We start from the raw sequence: 18,327 nt of genomic DNA on the forward strand, positions 1-18,327 counted from the left end.
TAATGAGTTTTACACCAAATTTCAATTTTCACCTCAAAAAAGGTTGATTTGTTTCAGCTTGCTGTATGGTTACTGTGAAGCACCAAGAATGCTTTCATTTGTATAATGTTTTAAAACATTACATGTGGTTCTTTGCCTGGTTATTCTGCCACATAACACTATATAAATATACATGATCTTGGACCTTCATTTTTTCTGATGTCACATTAAGCTAACAGAAACCAAGAAAATAAATAGCTGTATACAGAGGAAGAAACAAGAATTGCTTTCACTCAGGAAAAATAAGCAAACAAGGAGTAATGAAGGGCAAGAAACAAGGTCCTCTAGCAGAAGCACTAGGTGTGGGATAAAATGGCATCCAAAAGCCTAATCTCTGATGACAGTATGGCTCCAGCAGCATACTTCCAGATTTAATCCCACCACCTCAAAAATGAAGTAAATTGCAGAAAGAATGCCTCAAAATCAAAATGCACACAGTATTTCATTCACTAGAGGTCCACAGACAGAAAGGAGAGTTTATTTGTAGGGAAAACTCTGTAAGTGGATAGCATCCAGCTTTCTAACGCTGTGCACTTTACTGCTTCAGTATCTTACTCTGACTCTCTTCTCTTCCTCTCTCAGAAAAAATAAAATAAAAAATTGACAGAGCCATTCATTTGGCTATTCCCCCTAGTACCAACTCGAATAACGATTAAATATTAGCACTAATACATATTAGTAGAGGCAAAATGAGATTAGAAGGTATCCTGTCTGCTACTTTCGGCTTATAGGGAGTACTAGGTAAAGGGGACTGCAGAGGAAAAGTGCAGGATGAAGATTATGTAGATCCTTTGCTGCAGTCGGTATACAGTCTTATGAACTTAAGATCTTGAGGCCAGTTCCACCACAGTCCACCTGCCCTCTCTGTGATCGCTGTGGCACCTCATCCTGTGAAGCCAGCTTTGGCAGGCCCATGACTTGGGGTTTGACTGTTCGGGCAGCATTAAGCACATAAGGATTTCTGCCCTCCTATCAGGGCTGGGTGAGAAAAAAGAAGCCTATTGAGAGGGGTTACCTACTCTAGCCTCCAACTGAAAACAAAACCAGCACCACCAGCAGACCAGTTCAGCTGTTGCACTGTCTCGATGAGTCCTGAGAAGCTCTGGGGACAGGTATTGGCCTCTCTGGAGGACCTGCCACAGTGCTGCACTATCCTCCCAATGTCCAACCTGAATCTACAAAGCAAAAACATGTTGCCATTGCCCTTCACTGTCATCAGGCTCTACTTAGGAGAGTTTGGCTTTAATATCTTCATAATCATATCCTTGAGTAGCTGTAAGCAGCTACTGAGCTGTCCTTTAGCCTTGTTAGCCGACTCAAACCCCCCAGCTCCCTCAGCCCAGGCCGCTGTTCATAATGGTAGCTCCATACTGGATCTAGACACGGCAACAGCTCTTCGTCTGAGCTGGACGTAGCACCTTGGACAAAAGCGGTGAAGGTATGCTCAGTTCCCAATGGGTGAACTACAGAAATGTTAGCTTTATCTCTTTCATAGGATCATTAAGGTTGGAAAAGACCTTCAAGATCATCTGGTCCTTTACTTTTGGCAGCATGTACAAGGGAATACCACTCAAGTGTTTTTTGCATTTGCTTCTTTTGATTCTTCTTTGAACTGCTGGCAGAAGGATAGGTTGAAAGCCCTGGTTCCTGCACAGAAAGGTCCACAGAATTTTGGGCCCTGCTATTTCTGTCCTCTCAGATATTGTATGTATTGAGCGCACTTCCATTTTACAAAGATATCTACCACCAAGCCACACTATCTCATCAAAACCCTTCCAGCTACTGAAAGACAACTGAACAACAAAGAAGTGAAGCTATTAGTGCTTGCTTTCTAGATGAATCCTTTATACATCCTTCAGAAACCAAGATTTGATGCAGACATTGCTAGTTATGGCCACGTCCAAACATTTCTTTCTGAGACAACATAACCTGAAGTGTATTGACAGCTCTAAAAAAAATCCTTTAAGAATATCCCATTTTTTCAGTCTACTCCTTTTTTCAGTCTTTTATGCGGAAAGCAACAAATAATAACAACCCCTTGACAAATTTCTGCTGATGTAAACAAAGCAGAACTACAGCAGTTTTAATCATTCCTCCAGTTCAGAAAACTCATTGTCTCAACCCCCAAAGCCTTGTGCACAGCATCCCACAAACTGACATCATCCCCGTTCCCAGTTTGTTTCCAGACTTCCTCCACTAGGGACTCGGCAGCAGCAGGGACCAGCCCTAGCAGGATTGGCACCGCTGGTAGGGCTGCAAGAAAAAGGGCTTCAATCATCTCTGAAATTTTTAAAGAAGCATGAGGTAAACTCTCTAGAAAGCGAGGACAATGCCGTGCTAATCCTCCTGTCAGCCCTCGGGCCATCACCACAATTCAGACTACCAACCCACCCTGCTGCCTCACCAGGGAGGAGTACTGAGCTCCACCCAGCTCTGGCCTCCAGTTATTGCCACGCCATTAGTCAAGACGCTGCTTTACAGCTCAGAAAGCGTATTGATTTTTCTTCCCCCTTCCTCTAATTCATGGCAGTAAGGACAGGTTATGTCAAGAAAATGTCGGACTGAAGCCACTCGCAATACCTCGCTCTGCTGGATTGCGCCCTAATTATACCATCACAGATATTAAGCCCTCACCTTTCATGTCCACGCTCACCACTGCTTGCACAGGATGCATTGCCAGGTCTAACCATTCCCAAAATTCGTCAGTTTGTAGCTCCAGAAAGAATACCAGGGTAACCACACTTCTCCTGTGGCATCTAGCAATCCATATGACAGAGTCCACTACCATGGACTAAAAAAGTATAAACTGGAATAGACGGTTCAAGAAATTTGGAAAAGAGCCAGAGAAATCAGATATCTTCTAAAAGCTGTAAGTAGCATGAGAAATACAGTCCACCACAAACAGGAAGCAAAGAGCATAAAGCATTATGAAATTAAGTGAATGAATTGAGTAACATAAGACCTATCTCTAACTGCCAACAGGCAATACAGATTCTCAAGAGTGAAATACCTGATTGGAATTGCATCACCCAGAGCTGTCTACAGGAGATCTAAATCCTACGTCTTTTTTTCCCCCTCATGATGCTAAGTCAAAGACTCAAGGCACAAACAGATGGCAGGAAGCACTTTATTCACCTGTTCTGCAAATATGAAACCTAAGGTCTTTTTAGTAAGGCATTTTTATTATATTTCACTAATCTGGAAAGCTAAAGTTAACATTTATTCACTTAAAGGCTACAATAGATGAACAGATTTAGGAAGGCTAACGCTAATACCTTGTAATGGAAGGTAGCAAAACGTACCAGAATGGTAAATCTAGGGAATTTCAGCAAGTATATTGACAAGGCTAAACATGCTAAGTCTCCAGAATTCATCTTTTCATGTTTTGTATGAAAAGCCAATTTCCTCATGGTTCCCTTGACACCTTCACAGGTCACCTCTGGTCCAACCTGCAGAGCTGGCTGTATTGTGGACCTGACAGAGAAGTTAAAGATTAAGAATATCACAACATTTTGGAAAACGCACCTCCTCATTCAAGCAAGTGGAATAACTCCCAGTTAATTGGGAACTACAGAAAGCCATAGTAGAGCAAAGGCTGAAAAACTCCAAAATCTTGTACAGTTCACAAAATGCCAGCATGACAAGGGCTTGAGTGCTCAGGGAACTGTTAACTGGTGCCACTAGCACTGATCATAAAACACAGTCAAAACTCAATAACCACTGCTCCAGTAGCATAACCCAAAATCACCTTGATATTTTTGACTATTTCTCATATACACACATAGGACAGAAGTTCCAGATTTTAGGAGAGCAAATAATGGCCAAGTAACCAATTCATCAAAGCTTATGCTAAGGCCATTGATGCTCAGAGCCTATAACGTCCATATAAACTTAGAGCACTGCAGGGAAATGTCCTACTTCATAAAAACCTTGTGCACGCTTTGAAACCCCTTTCAGCTAACAAGAACACACTTCACCCATACCCACTAACACCTCACTCACAAACCAAGCTGAGTACATTTTGACATCCCTGTTCTTCAAAACATGTTTTCTTCCAAGACCTGTGAATTCAACCCACACTCTTTCCAGACTTAAACCATTAACAAAATACTCACAAGTTCCCTTCCTCCTTGAAAATGTAAAAATCTTGCCACACTCCTGAGCTAGCGCCACATCTCCCTTTCCCGAGAAAGGTCAGTAACAAAGCCAACTATCAGCTCGCCTAATTGAGCCTAAAGATATGGACCAGGGACACCAAACTAAAGAGAGGGCCCGGACCTTCCTGCACATCTAATGAGTTCCTATTGGAGGATATGCAGGTTCATACATACTCAGCCTCCCAGACCTCCTTCGGATTCCATCAGGCATGAAATATTTGTCACCAGAGGGTGGGGACACCTCACAAGAGTCCACAAACTATGATAAAGTCTGTGTCCTTTCTGAATAAGCTAGGAGCAATTGAAAAGAAGCAGCAATATAATTTGGTAGCAGTGGGAAACTGCTCCACCGGCCCTCGGCCTTCCTCGGTGGAGACCTACAAAGCTCAATACTCTCCGTGCTGCTTTCCAACATCAGCATCAAACCAGCAAGTGAACACGTCAGAAACAGTCTCTAGTTCTTCCAATATGGTGACAACAAGACCTATTTATCTTTCAGCACAAACAGCTGCGGCACTGTCAAAACGACCTGCTGCTGAGGAGCGGCTGAAGTTAAATTGAATTGAAGTTAAATCTAAACCTGGAATTCACCAGCGAGCAAAGGAAAACACTTGAGAGTCTGCAGCCACCTACAGACTCTGGTTTTGTTGCTTTAAGATACATGATCCCAACTGGTCATAGGTCAGAAGTATTTCTGGACTTTACACTGACATTATACTTTCATACTGAAACATTACTCAATGACAGCATTGCTGTCTCAGCTCTATCGAGGCAAAGAGTGACCTGTGCCTGCAATAGACTGTAGCAGGCCATGAGGCCTTCCACTCTAGGAAATTTTATTACTCCATAACATGCTGTGTCTTTCCCCAGTAATACAGCTGCAGACCACCACCACAACTCTCATCCTCCTGTCTCCCAGACTGCATCCTCCCAGTGCTCAAAAACTGCCCTGCAGTCTTAAAGCCCTCTGTGGCCTAGGCCCCGGACAGCAAAAGGGCTACCTCGGGCTCCACAGAAAAACAATCCCTGACAATAATTTCCTTCAGTCACCGAGCATGAGCCAAAAATGTTGGTCTGCAACTGCAAGACAGGGATAAACTACTGCATTATCCACCACTTCCAGCTCTTTGAGGATGCCTGCTCTTCCCTCATACCTGTATTTGTTTGAGCCATACCCGACTGCGTTTTTATTCCAAATTTAGTTGAGTGTTTCAGTATCACGTTTCTCTGAAGCTTTGAAGGTGTCAAACCCAGTTATCACAAATAATCCATCCATAATGATCAAGACTGTACAAAAAGCACAGGGGAAATATCAATAGTCTAAAAGGGAGATTATTTTTGTTTTTAAAGGTTTATTCACAAGAAATGAGTGACTAGAAAATGAGAAGTATTTTGATCAACACTTTTCCTGACTTTCACTTCAGTGACATTTTAATGAACACTTTGTAGCTACCTCTACTTACATAAAGTTGCAAATGAATGTGGGAGAGTACTGACGAAAGGTAATAGAGGAAAAAAAAGAAAAGAAAAAAGAAAGAAAATTTCATCAGGCATTTCAATTTATTGGATGCCTATAAAAAATGAATAATAACTCATGTGGGGAAAAGTTATCCAGCAAAGATTTGATTAGTAAAAGACATCTGGAAAGGAGTAATGACTAGACAGAAAGAGTTTGAAATATGATAGAGGGGCATGAGGAAAAATATACTGAGATTTGGAATCCAGTTAGGTTACTTTATAACTCTACAAAGATGAAGGTAGCGTGTTCACATGTGTCCTGAGTACTCACTCCAGCACCACAGAGCTACGAATAAATGGCCAGAACAAAAAAATGTAAAAGAGCAGTAACTGTGATTGTAGCACTGGATGGAGCCATCTGAAGTGATGTTTCTACCCTGATAACAGACAGTATTAAAATACCTTATTCAATAACAAGTTTAATATGGTTCGTGGATCTTTGTTTCTGTTTTTATTGGCAGGTTAAACCAAATTCTGAAACCTTCTAGTAATACCACACTAAGACCTATGGGGGCCTATTAAAAATGGAAAAAAAATAGAAGGTAGTATAAACAAGCAGACTGTTCATTCACCTAGCATAGCACCAGTTTCAGTAAGAACATGCCAAACCTAAATAAATTAGGCTCTATAATTTTACTCATCAGTGTAAGGAGTAAAAATAATCATAAAGCATTGCTGAGATTCCAAGAGCTACCCAGAGGATGCAAAAACATCCAACACCATCACGCAGCAAAAGGAATACCAATTTTGTATGCTTTTCCTTCTTCCTGCCATAAATTGTTAACAGAATTTTTTCCACTGCCTTGTAATTGAGCTTTCAAGCTAAGAAAAAAGCAAGACCAGGAAGGTTCCCAAAGCCGGAGCAGTCACACATCACTGGTCCACCTCACATACCACTTTTGCTATGGTACATGTACTACGGTTTGAGAATCCCTAGGCTAGAAGAAAAGGCAGTCTATTTGGTACTGCATGCTACAATTCTAGAGACTATGCAACTAACAGAGAAGCTACAGACCAGATGTAGTAGACAAGATGAAAATTTCACCCACCAAGTGTTAACAGCAAGTAGACTTTATTTTTAATCTTCTTATGACAACTGTTATTCTGCAAAAGCCAAATTTAAGAAAATGATGCTCAAATGAAGATTTCAGCATCACAATCCCAAACAGACCAATGCCAAAGATTTGGGATTTTGGCAGGTCTACCGAGGTCTAAAAATAGGCCGTTTCTTCAGAGAGGGCCATAAATGATAACGGAGATAAGTTTCAGAGGGAAAGCACGTTGGGGTGACACAAGCCATGTGGCCCACCCACGTATCTGCCCAGCACATAGGGACGACTCCTCTGGTGACATAGGGAAACGTATTCCGAATTTCACCTGCACATAGATGAGCTATAGCACGAGCCAGCAACACGGGCAAGACCCAAAGACTGGCTTGCCCCACGTTGGAGCTCCAGCCAGCATCTGATGAGCAGCACCGGCTGGCGTCCCCAAAACCTCCACAGGATGGAAGGGAGAGGCTGCAGGGCTCTTCCTCAGCTTCACGTACCCTATAAGAGCCTACAAAGCTGACGTTACACAAAAGGGCCTTGTCCACAGCGGGAAGAACGGCATGCTTTCCAGCAGCAGTACCAGCTGTAGTGTGTGTATGCAAACAGCCTTAACACCCAGTGCATTGCAAGTTACAAACTGGCATCGCTGAAGCAATGTTAAAATAAAAACAAACACATAGTCAAAAGACTGTATCAAAGAAGCTTCCCAGCAGTCCTCCACAGTAACTTTAGGGTATTTCCCAGAAGAGTTTAAGCACGTATTTGGCCCTAAAGCCTACTACAGGCACATTTTTCACTTACGTGCACACACACTGGTATGTGCACGCAAGAAGGGAAAAGGCAGGACAGATGGCTAAATCTATGCATATTTACCAAGGTATGAACGCCACGTTAAAATGATAAGCACCGGGCCAAGTCACGTGCTTGAAATTAATCTCACTTCCGCTCCTGCCTGCAAATCCACACTGCTTAAAAAACCTACAAGCCCCAACAAGGTACACCGGCGCGACACGCTCGCTTCAGCGCGCAAATCCCACGTGGCCGTCCTCCGTGGGGGAATTAAAGGCGACCGAGTTGCTCCTTGCTCCTGTTTCAAGCACGCATTCCTGCTGCCGGGCTCACCTCTGAGCAGAAATGCAAATAAGCCTGAGGGAAACAGAAAGGAAAGCGTCTCGAAACAGAAGCCCGTAGGCAACGCTGTCACGGCTCGAAAAATATACGTGTGCGCGTATAGGTGCCGTGTGCGCCCATACGTGCCCATTCCTTGCGTGTGCGGGCTTTCTGCACGCCGCCGGCTGCGGGGAGGACACCCAGCGTGCGTGGCAAGCCCCTGGGGGGCCGCGTCGGCCTCTCGCCCCATCGCCTTCACCGACACGGGTGGGTGCGTGGGTGGGCGGGCGGCTCGGGGCGCGTACCCCAGCACCCTGGAGGGGTTGTGTGTGTGCGGTGGGTGCCGCTCGGGGAAGGTGGCTCCGAGCACCCCCCTTTGCAAAGTCACCCAAACTCGCTGCCGCGCGCCGAGCCCACGGACCCGGGTCCCACGAGGAACACGCGGGGGGGGGAACTGCGGGCGTGGGAGGGAAGGGAGAGGAGAAGGAGGAGAAGGAGGAGGAGGAGGAGAGGCCGGGCAGCGGCCGAGCCGAGCGCTCCCGGGGACATTGGCGACGTCCCCGGGAGAGGGGCTGCGGGGGTGGGGGGGGGGGGAACCCCGCGGGGTGCGGGGCCGCCTTACCTCGGAGCGGGGCCGGGGAGCGGCCGCTTCTCCCAGCCGGGCGGCGGCGCCTCCGCGCAGCGGCTCCTCGCCTCTCCCGCCGCGGCGGCGGCGGCGGCTGCTGCCGGAGGGGCGGCCCCGGCCCGCCCCGGCCCGCCCCCCGGCCCCAGCGCTTCCCCCACGGCCCGAGCGGGGCGGTGCGGGGCGGTGCGGGCTGGGAAGGGGCTCCCCGGCCGCCTGGTCAACCCCTTGCTCAGGCAGGGCTTCCAGGGCAGGCTGACCGGGGCTCTGTGTGGGCTCCGCGGCCGCCTGGTCAACCCTTGCTGCAGCAAGGCTGCCTAGGCCCGCGTCCAGGTGGTTTCTGCAGCTCCCCAAGGAGGAGACCCCACAGCCTCCCGTGGCAGCCTGTGCCTGTGCTCCGTCACAGCACAGAAGTGCTGCCTGGTGTTCAGGTAGCCACACGCTACCACGCTATCTCAGCTGCCCCCTGCTCCAGATGGGAGCCTCATATGAGGAGACCCATGATCTGTTCCCACAGGGCCCCTAAGGAGGCTCTCTGCAAAGTCAGACAAGAAGGGGATAGTCATACACCTCCAGGAGCACCTCTCTAGATGAATTTAAACTGTTGTAGCATCACAATGCAAGGGGAAAAAAAGTAAATCAGAAAGCATCTGCACTCCATTTCAACTAAATTCCTTTAATCTACCCCCGGGGTCTTTTGCAAGGATCGGTTATTGAATTTGCAGGCTTCTGTTCATACACAATGTGTTACATTTTGAGAAAGTCAGTAAACCTTTAGATTCATCCACTTCCTTTTTCCAGAGGCTGAAAAAGGGAGAAAAAGATTTTATTTTTAAAGTAATGAGCAGTGCAATGAATTAATATTTTAAGGCTAATTGGAGATCGGCTCTAACCAGTTTGCTCAAGGTGACCCCGTGAATAAAGGTGTTTGAGTAAAACCAATTAGGAAAAGCATGTTAATATCACTCTGCTTTGAAAGGGAAATACAATGCATAGAATAAATACAAAGATCAGCCAGAGCTGGGGATGCCACCGGGAAGAACCCAGTACAACATGCACCCTCCCCTAGTTGATAGGAGGGAGAATGGCTTTGAAAAGGAGAAAAAATAAAATTAAAAAAAAAAAAAGCAAAATAATAAAATAAAATAAAATAAAATAAAATAAAATAAAATAAAATAAAATAAAATAAAATAAAATAAAATAAAATAAAATAAAATAAAAATAAAATCATCTGCTGCTGCTGCTCCAGCTCATCCCAGTGCTGAGGACTGTCGTCCCCAGGTGCCCAGGAGCAGCACCAGCAAAATCTCTACCAATTCTTTACCTCCATTTGTACAATTTTGGCCTTGGTGAATGGCACTTCTGCAGAAGAAAATAACTAAGGTTGTAAAACATTTTCATGGCACTTTTTTTTTTTTTTCCTTAATCTTCATTACATGAGAGAAGAGAGAACCAAGAAAGACATTGTTAAATACGCAAAAAGCCTCAACAGGATGTTCCATCAATAAGATTTTAGTACACAGCTGACATCATAAAATGCAGGATCTCAGGAGGCCTTCTATTAGGCGTCTATTCAGAGTGAAACAGTATTAAACATATTTCAGGTCAAGTCTAACATGTTTTTTTTGCCATGCTTTTAAAAACCTCAAGTGAAGAGCATATTATCTCTAGGCAAGCTGTTGTGCCCATTAACTGTTTTTGCCTAAGCCTCTCTTTCTGCAAATTAACCCAATTAAATTTTGTCTTCCTCTTGTGGAGGACAACTGATATTATCCTGTTTACAACACTGTTTTGCATATACATCTAAAGGTATGATGAAGTAAATGCTCATGTTTTGCAGATATTTATCATTCTTGTTGGTGTCCTCAAGACACTTGGATGTGATGTCCACAACAGACATTGCAGACCATCCGAGCTTCATTAGTAACGAAAAAAGTAGAACAATTACCTGTGTGTTACGTACAGTGTATTTGCTAATAATCCCTCAATGACATTTCTTTGTGGTGATGACAACTTCACGTTGACTCTTTCTGTACAGGGTGAGCATCAATAGCAGCCTTTCTCAACCGGCTACTCCCTGTATAAATTTCATGCCATTCTAAGCACTTGCCTAGCGCTTGCCCTTATCTTGCTACTTTTGAATCATCCCTCCACCAATTGAGAGTATCTTTTAGTAGCAATAGTTTAACAATGTACGTTCTAAAGTGGCTTATTGATATTAGAACATGGTTCATTAATTTTGCATGTTTCTTAAAAAAAACTCTGAATCAGTTTAATGAGGCTTAGTCAATATTATCTTACTTTGAGAGACGCAGTCTAGAAAATTTATGAGAAAATAAGGCAAATTTAAATACCATTAACTCTTTACTATTTTCAGCTTTTTTATCTCATTTGCCTTATTGCTTTTTATTAATGGCATACCACAAATACTCTCATACCAAACAAGGCATGCGAGTAGGGCCATTAATATTTCACAAAATGCTAAAATCATAACAAGACATTTTGAGTACACTTAAAACAGATCTCTCAATTCTTTTAACAGAGCATGAGATCCATTCTTTTGGTCTCCTACGTATGCTGCCCTGCTGCACCACTGGCACCTCTGGTGCTTACAGTGACAACGATGCCACACACCCAGAGCCCAGGAGGGCAAAGCAGCCAGCCCCCAGAAGGTGACAGAAGACATTAATTTTCCACCAGCAGCCAGTAGTGCCCCCATGTGTCTTCACGCATGAATTTCAAACATTGGGGTTCCAGTAATTTGCTTGAATGTTACGTGACACTAGAAATCTCGCGTGCACAGGCTGTACGCTGTGCAACCCCTTTCTTTGGAGCCCCAAAACAGTTAAAGAATTTCATGCAAGGGAGGATGTATGAAATGAAATAACTTGAGCCTATATTAACATAAGCCATGCTTTTAGTTGAAATACAGTAGGTAACCATAAATATCCAATAGCCTATTCTGGCAAACTTGTAAGTTCAGGCATGAACTCTTGTTCATTGATTTCCAAGACCACCAGTTTAAATAAACATTACAACTTCTTAGTATCTATATGTTCACATGCTGCAGCTAGGGAAAGTTGGCATGCTTTCACTGAAATTATTCCTCTCTATACAAATTGAAATTAAATGGATGTTTTAAAAGCAGTCAAGTGAGTTCAACTCTGTCTCACTTTTTTTGTAAAGAACACAAAAATCACCCGAGTATGAAGTATTCCTATATGTGGACACCTATATATACATACAGAAGCATACTTACAGAAGCATAGCCAGTGCTATACTTTTCTTTCTTTCTTTCTCTTTCTTTCCTTCCTTCCTTCCTTCGTTCCTTCCTTCTTCCTTCCTTCTTTCTTTTTTCTCATTTTTCTTTTTTTTCCTTTTTTCTTTCTTTTTTCTTTTTCTTTTTTTCTTTTTTCTTTTTTCTTTGTTCTTTTTTTATTTTTATTTTTATTTCTTTTTCTTTCTTTCTTTTTCTTTTCTCTCTCCTTTTCTCCTTTTCTCTTTTTCTTTCATGAGAAAACACATGAAAATTACTTATGAACTTATACAAGTTAATAGATTAATTTGCTTATTATTTAATGTTGGAGCATCAGATTTCCATAAACAATTCACCCAAAGTTTGTGTAAAGCAATCACCCAAGGAAAGAAGGTCTGCAAATTTCTTCTTTACAAGTTTTGCAATGCCTTTTTTTCATGCATGTGACGTTAAATTTGTTCGTATGACAATTGGACCATCTGCCCCATCTGTTTGGATTGCTTTTGGAAATAATACTTCAAATACTCTGGCAATATATTTATTAGGAAGTTTCACAGACCTTCAATATTTCAACACTTAAGCCCATAGAGCACAAATAGATTATGGACACCATATGCCATGTGCTGTTAAATTTTATCTAGACACAACCACAGAGAGCCAGCCCAATGACTTTGTTACTCATTTTCAGCAGTCTCAGCAGAAGCTGTCTTATCCTGCAGCAGACTGAGCTTTGCATGCTACGCTCAAAGAAAAGGAGAAATCAGGGTTGACCGAGGGCCCGGTAGAGGCTGGCTTCTTCTTTAATTTGCAGTGGTGCCATATCTCCAGATGACCCCAACAGAAAATGCAAAGGAGATAACTCCCAAAATACAACGGGGCTATTGTGCAACAGAGAGGAGCCTTCCCTTACTATAGCAGCCAACCAGCTGAAGTCCAGACATACAAGATTTTAATACATTCATTGTCTTAATGAAGAGCTACAAATGTAATGAACATGTTCAGGACAACACAGTGCTGGTATTCTTCTGCAAAGGGACATCTTTACACTGCTAGATAGGACAGGCCTTGACTCTCATCCTATGGACAAGTGACACAGTGTGCATTGCATGCACATTGCTGAACCTTCTTCTGTGCCCAGTAAAGCTGGCCGCATCTGTACTGCCTGGTGCGTGTCATTATTCCCTGAGCTCAGGGGATGGTGTTGCCCGTTCTCTTGCTCAGTGTTGTCTGAAAGAGCATTAGTTGCTGTGTAAACTATACCATGTACTAGGTAATCATTGAACAGTAGGGTCCAACACCAACAGTCAACGCTCAGCCCAAACCACTGCCCTGTGCAGTTTACTTGTATACACGTAACTTCATGAACTCCTCAACCAAAAGGAACAGGCAATGCTATGACCATCCACTCTGAAACAAAGCTAAGCTGAGTGTGTTGAGAAGAATTCCAATGAGGTTTTCACATACCTAATAAGCATGGGTCCTCTGCCTTCCCCAGTAACCTATTCCAACAGTCACGTTTGTTGACAACAGGATGTCTCTCATTTCAGGCTTGCTTTTATTCTTCAAACTTCCAGCCACCCAACAATGCGGTACCTTTGATATCCATGTTGCAAAGCCAGCCAGGACTGAGATCTCCCACTTCCTTTTTTCTATAACTAGCAGTCAGTTTAATTCTCTTCAACCTCTGATAAGCTGCATGCACTGCATTTCTCAAGCCTCGCATTGTAAAATTCCTTTCCAAGTCTCCTACTCTATAGATATGGCTAGTATCATCAGAGCCTATGTGTAATAAATTGTATTTGTCTCCTTTAATTTGCCTTTTGTTAGACTGTAACTCTCAATTAGATGATTCAGCCCCATTGGCAAAAAAATACATACTCTTCAATATCTGCCATTATCTGCAAACTTTATCACAATATTTTATGTTGTCTAGACCGTTGATAAAAGTATTGGGAAAAAATCAGTCTCTGGGTAAAAAAAACCTCAGCACAATAACTGTCTTTGTTTATGTCTTTTCATTAGCAGTGACATCTGGAGATCTACCAGTGAGTCAGTTTTTAATCCATGCAATGTTAATTGCATATAATGGATGTTCTCTTAAATCAAAGTGTTACTGTGGTATTGACTAAAATGCTTTGAAGAAATCAATGCTATTATGTGAACACAGTTGTCCTCGGTACACAGAATTATAAACTTCTCAAAGCAAGCTAAGGAGCACAGACAGCCCCCCAGCAACACAACTTCAGTAAGACCTACCTTCTGTGATGCCATGGTGACTTATCTTAATTATATTTTAGCCTCTAATTTTTTTGGATAAGATCACAAATTAGCAATCTCTTTGCTATGGTTATGAATGACATCTGGTATTTATTCAATAGGTCCTTTCAAGCTTGCAAAAACTGAGAAAGTTTTGATAATGCTCCTCTGGAATTTCCCATGACCTGAAGAAATATATTGGTAGCAGCTGAAGACAGGTACTCATCTAGCTCTATGAAAGGCTGAAGCTTAGTTTGAACAGATCCTGCCCTGCTTGCTTTCCTGCAGGTGATTTTTATTCTATTTGCCACTTTCTCATGTGGATACATAATTTCTTTGTTCCAAATACCAAACTGAAATCTATGGAACTATATTTTTTTTTTCATACTCTTTACTCACCATACTTCATGAATACTTAATGTAGGATTCTTCTTTCCTTTTCCACCTAATACTAATTAAAAGAGCCCTTTTACTGCATTTAATCCAGTTGCCCACTAGTATTCCAGCAAGTAACTTCTTTTTTTCTGTCTTGTTACTTTTAATCCCTGTCATTAATTTCTTTTTTTTTTTTCCCACCTGAGTCTTTACAAACTGATTTTATATTTTCTCATTTCCTCATTTCATTTTTTAACCGGGATGGCTTTCTGCCCAGTAAAAGCTTTACATGCTAATTAAATCGTGGCCTTTTACATATCCAACTGGATATCTTTGAACAACTGGCAGCTTCTGTTAACACTTCCTACTTCAAAGCCATGTTTCTGTCCATTATGATGACAATTACTCTAAGCTTTGGGTAATTAGCTCTTTTTGAGTTTCATAGATGGATATTGGTGGCAACATTACATGTTTACGCAAATGGAGTGTAATCAGATTCTAATCAGAAATACATAAACAACAGAGCAACGTTCAGAGTGAAAATTAACTATTCTTTGTCTGTCAAGAGGTCTGATAATGAGTCTTTCCCTTTGGGAGCAGGGCATATTGCATTAAGAAAGTTTAAAAACAATAACCCTTCTCTGTGAAGTTTGTCACTTATTTTTTTTTCCATATGTCCTGTCCAGAAAATGTTTCCTACATGGGATTAACTAATGCTATGTATTTTCTGTGTGATGTTTTATACGTAGTTCATTAGATTAACCATGAAAAAACATGTCATAGGGTAATATCAAAATGTTTTGATAATTTACATACAGAAAAACCTATTTTCTCACCTTTTACTCCATAGCTTTTTGAGGCTAGTAGAGACCATAGAAATAATCCAATCAGACCTGCATTAAAATAGAATCTACATCAAGGCCATATCCTCCTAAACTCATAGTATCAAGAGGTCAAACTGTACTATTTGCTTCAACATTGGCTAAATCTGTGCAAAATTTAATGCTACAGATACTCCTCTAATAGGTAAGATGTAGTTTTAAAATCATATCCTTACTGTTTTTATACAAATCTCCATTGTGCATCTGTTTTAGGCATTGGAACGGGTTGCCCAGGGAAGTGGTGGAGTCACCGTCCCTGGGGGTGTTCAAGGAAAGGTTGGACGTGGTGCTTAGGGACATGGTTTAGTGGGTGACATTGGTAGTAGGGGAATAGTTGGACCAGATGATCTTGGAGGGCTTTTCTTACCTTAATGATTCTATGATTCTATGTTTCTACACATGCTTTTTAATATATCATTTGTGTATGTAAATGTAATCAAACTGTGTAACTGTAGAAAGATAGCATACATGGTTTTAACTGTTGTTAGTTCATCAGCAGAGAAGTTTTCTCAGATTCATTATTAAGGTTTCTAAAGCTCATACTTTACAGCTTCACCTACGTCTATTTAATGATTTACAGGGTGAGAACTACATTGCTGAATGCAGTTTCAACAAAGCACTTAACAGTAAGCATTTGTTTAAGTCTATCACTATTTGTCAGACCACTTCAGTATGTCTTGACGTTCCAGTGGAGCCTTGGTATGTTTAAGTGGCCTGCTGAAGAGAGATGATTTTAAGTATACACTTACAAGTTTGGATTTTTTTTCTGAAATAGAGACTTGTTCTCCCATATAATATATACTGGTGGTGTTTCTCCTACTAAATGTCTGAGAATGATAGCTGTTTAAGAGCTTTGATTTTAAAATTACCTAGGAATAAAATGCAAATATTTTTTAGAATTTGTCCTTTGAAATACAGAACAAAGCACTGAAATATCCATTGGCTCATAGACAGTAGTAAAATTTTAAAATGTGCAAATGACTCTTATAGGGATACACTCAATGAATACTTAACAGATACCTAAAGCTACTGGCACAACTTCACAGAAGTCATGTCAGAGTTTTATACTTATGCAGCACTGCTGCAAATGGATAATGTTTAAATAATTCATTTCCTTATACATGCAATGCATTGATAAGCACAGGTGCCCTACTATGTAGCTGAACCTCAGTAATGGTGTAAAAAAAAAAAGAGTTGAAAATTTCTGGAAACACAGAGGTGCAAAAGTAACATAACCAAGAGTGCAGTTGTGCAGATTCTGACATGAGCCGAAAACGAGAGGCAGCTAATCCATTTAAATGAAAAAAAATCCTGGGAAAAGGGCATGATATAATTGTCCCAACTGCAATGAAGCAGGTTCGCAGCCAGTCAGTACCGAGTGAGTGTCCCAGTTCCGACTGCACCATCTGGATTGTGAATTAGCACAGGCAGGGCAATCGGGGAGCAAGTGCTCGGAGAGACCAGCTAGTAGCTGCAGATGACATGATAAAGTTGTGCAACCCTAGCAGAACATGGGACTGGAACTGAGCAACTGATTAGGGAAAAAACAGAAGGGTTTTTTATTTCAAAATCAATAGAGATAGCAATATGAAGCAAAGTTGCAGATGGGAAAATGATACATGCTTTCACATCTACACTATTCTCCACTAATGTATGATTCATATAAACGTTTTGTTGTGGATAAACTCAAGAGTGCACTACGAAGAAGCAATGTATCTATAGGTTAACTAATAGGGTATCTGGCACTGAATGGGGAAATCCTGTACTTGATATGTTACAAATGGAATAAAATTTATTTGGTATCATGCTATTTTTAATTGTGATCCTGCTACTCTGGACCAAATTTAGAGCATGTGGGGTACAAATAGTATCTTAAATATGCTAAACATATGCTTTTTACACTTAAATGGATGTCTACATTTAAACAAACGTCTACACTGTGTTTTACAAATCCGAATAGTTATGTATACGTTAGGTATGATCCCCAGTATTTTATCTTTGCTTTTTTTTTTCTCTCCTACAACTTACTGAGTGCCCTGGCTTTTAAAACAACATAACTCAAAAGAAGTTAACGGTGGAAGTCCTCTGCCTACCCAGTTTAAAGTCTTCTTTACTTTAAAAACTTAAATAAAGCTTTATATAGGGGAAAAACTTAAAAATGAAGCTGTGAAACATGTTTTACCTGGAAGCACTATGGAAACATGGTACTTCATCAATGAAAGTTCAGTTGCGGTTTGTGATGCTAGGAGAAGGTATGATAGATAGTATATAAATATGTAATATATATTTATCTCAATTTACCTTATGGATAAAACATTTACCTTAATATGTCTACAATGTGGGTGTGGGACTGAACACCAGATTATAAATAAGTAAATGTGGGTGTCCATAAATAAGACAGGTATCTATAGAAAGTGAGTAAATACTGCCAGTGAAGCCCGGGCAGCTGCACAGTTCACCCTAATGTGAGCTACTTACTGAGCTCAAAGCTCTGCTGACTGTGTCAGCCAGAGATTCATTGACTATAATGCAAGCTCACCCAACAAGCTCACATAGACACACCTAGGCTGTGATCTTAGAGAGCTGAGTCCCCCTTGATATCTACACTGTAAGAATCTGTTTGAGGTAATTTACCAATTTTAGACTCCTACTTTAGGAAGAGACAAATGGCATCTTAGAATAATGTCCCTCTGTTGTCTGAAAAAGAAGTCAAGGCAGTTGATGCATAGACAGCTGCATCATGGATATATGAAATTAGGTGAGCTGAAAACAGCTCTTTTTGTCCTTCTGAGTTGTGTTATCTGACTGTGGTCTCCCTTCTCCAGGACTAGCATAGTGTTTGCTTTGCAATAACACTGTGGCAAAATAATTAGCTAAATTTAACATCGCAGTGCATTTCTAAGTAATTAACCTTAGAAACATAGTTAGAATGAGACCGATACATTTCGTGGGTAGGAAAATCTATACATCTCATGGGGAGGGCACAGGAGCATTCAAAGCCCCTGTGACAAGTTGTTAGACTGGGAGATAAACAGCTCTCTGTATCCGTAATTGTACCCAG

The 18,327-nt window shown here is 41.6% G+C and overlaps 1 protein-coding gene across 12 annotated transcripts in view; it reads right to left on the minus strand.

Moving 5' to 3' along the window:
• Positions 1-8,639, minus strand: part of MBNL2 (muscleblind like splicing regulator 2) — a 111,046-nt gene extending 102,407 nt beyond the window's left edge. For 6 of the 12 annotated variants that reach the window (XM_080598905.1, XM_080598906.1, XM_080598921.1 and 3 more), the window contains exon 1: positions 8,499-8,639. The gene's annotated coding sequence lies outside the window, so the exon portion shown is untranslated. Of the gene's footprint in view, positions 1-7,639; positions 7,879-8,498 lie in introns of those variants that run through there. The other 6 variants (XM_080598911.1, XM_080598913.1, XM_080598910.1 and 3 more) reach the window with 3 other exon arrangements.
• Positions 8,640-18,327: the final 9,688 nt, after the last annotated feature.

The sequence above is a fragment of the Anser brachyrhynchus genome (assembly GCF_964034855.1).
Source record: "Anser brachyrhynchus genome assembly, chromosome: 1".
In the NCBI taxonomy this organism is placed as follows: domain Eukaryota; kingdom Metazoa; phylum Chordata; class Aves; order Anseriformes; family Anatidae; genus Anser; species Anser brachyrhynchus.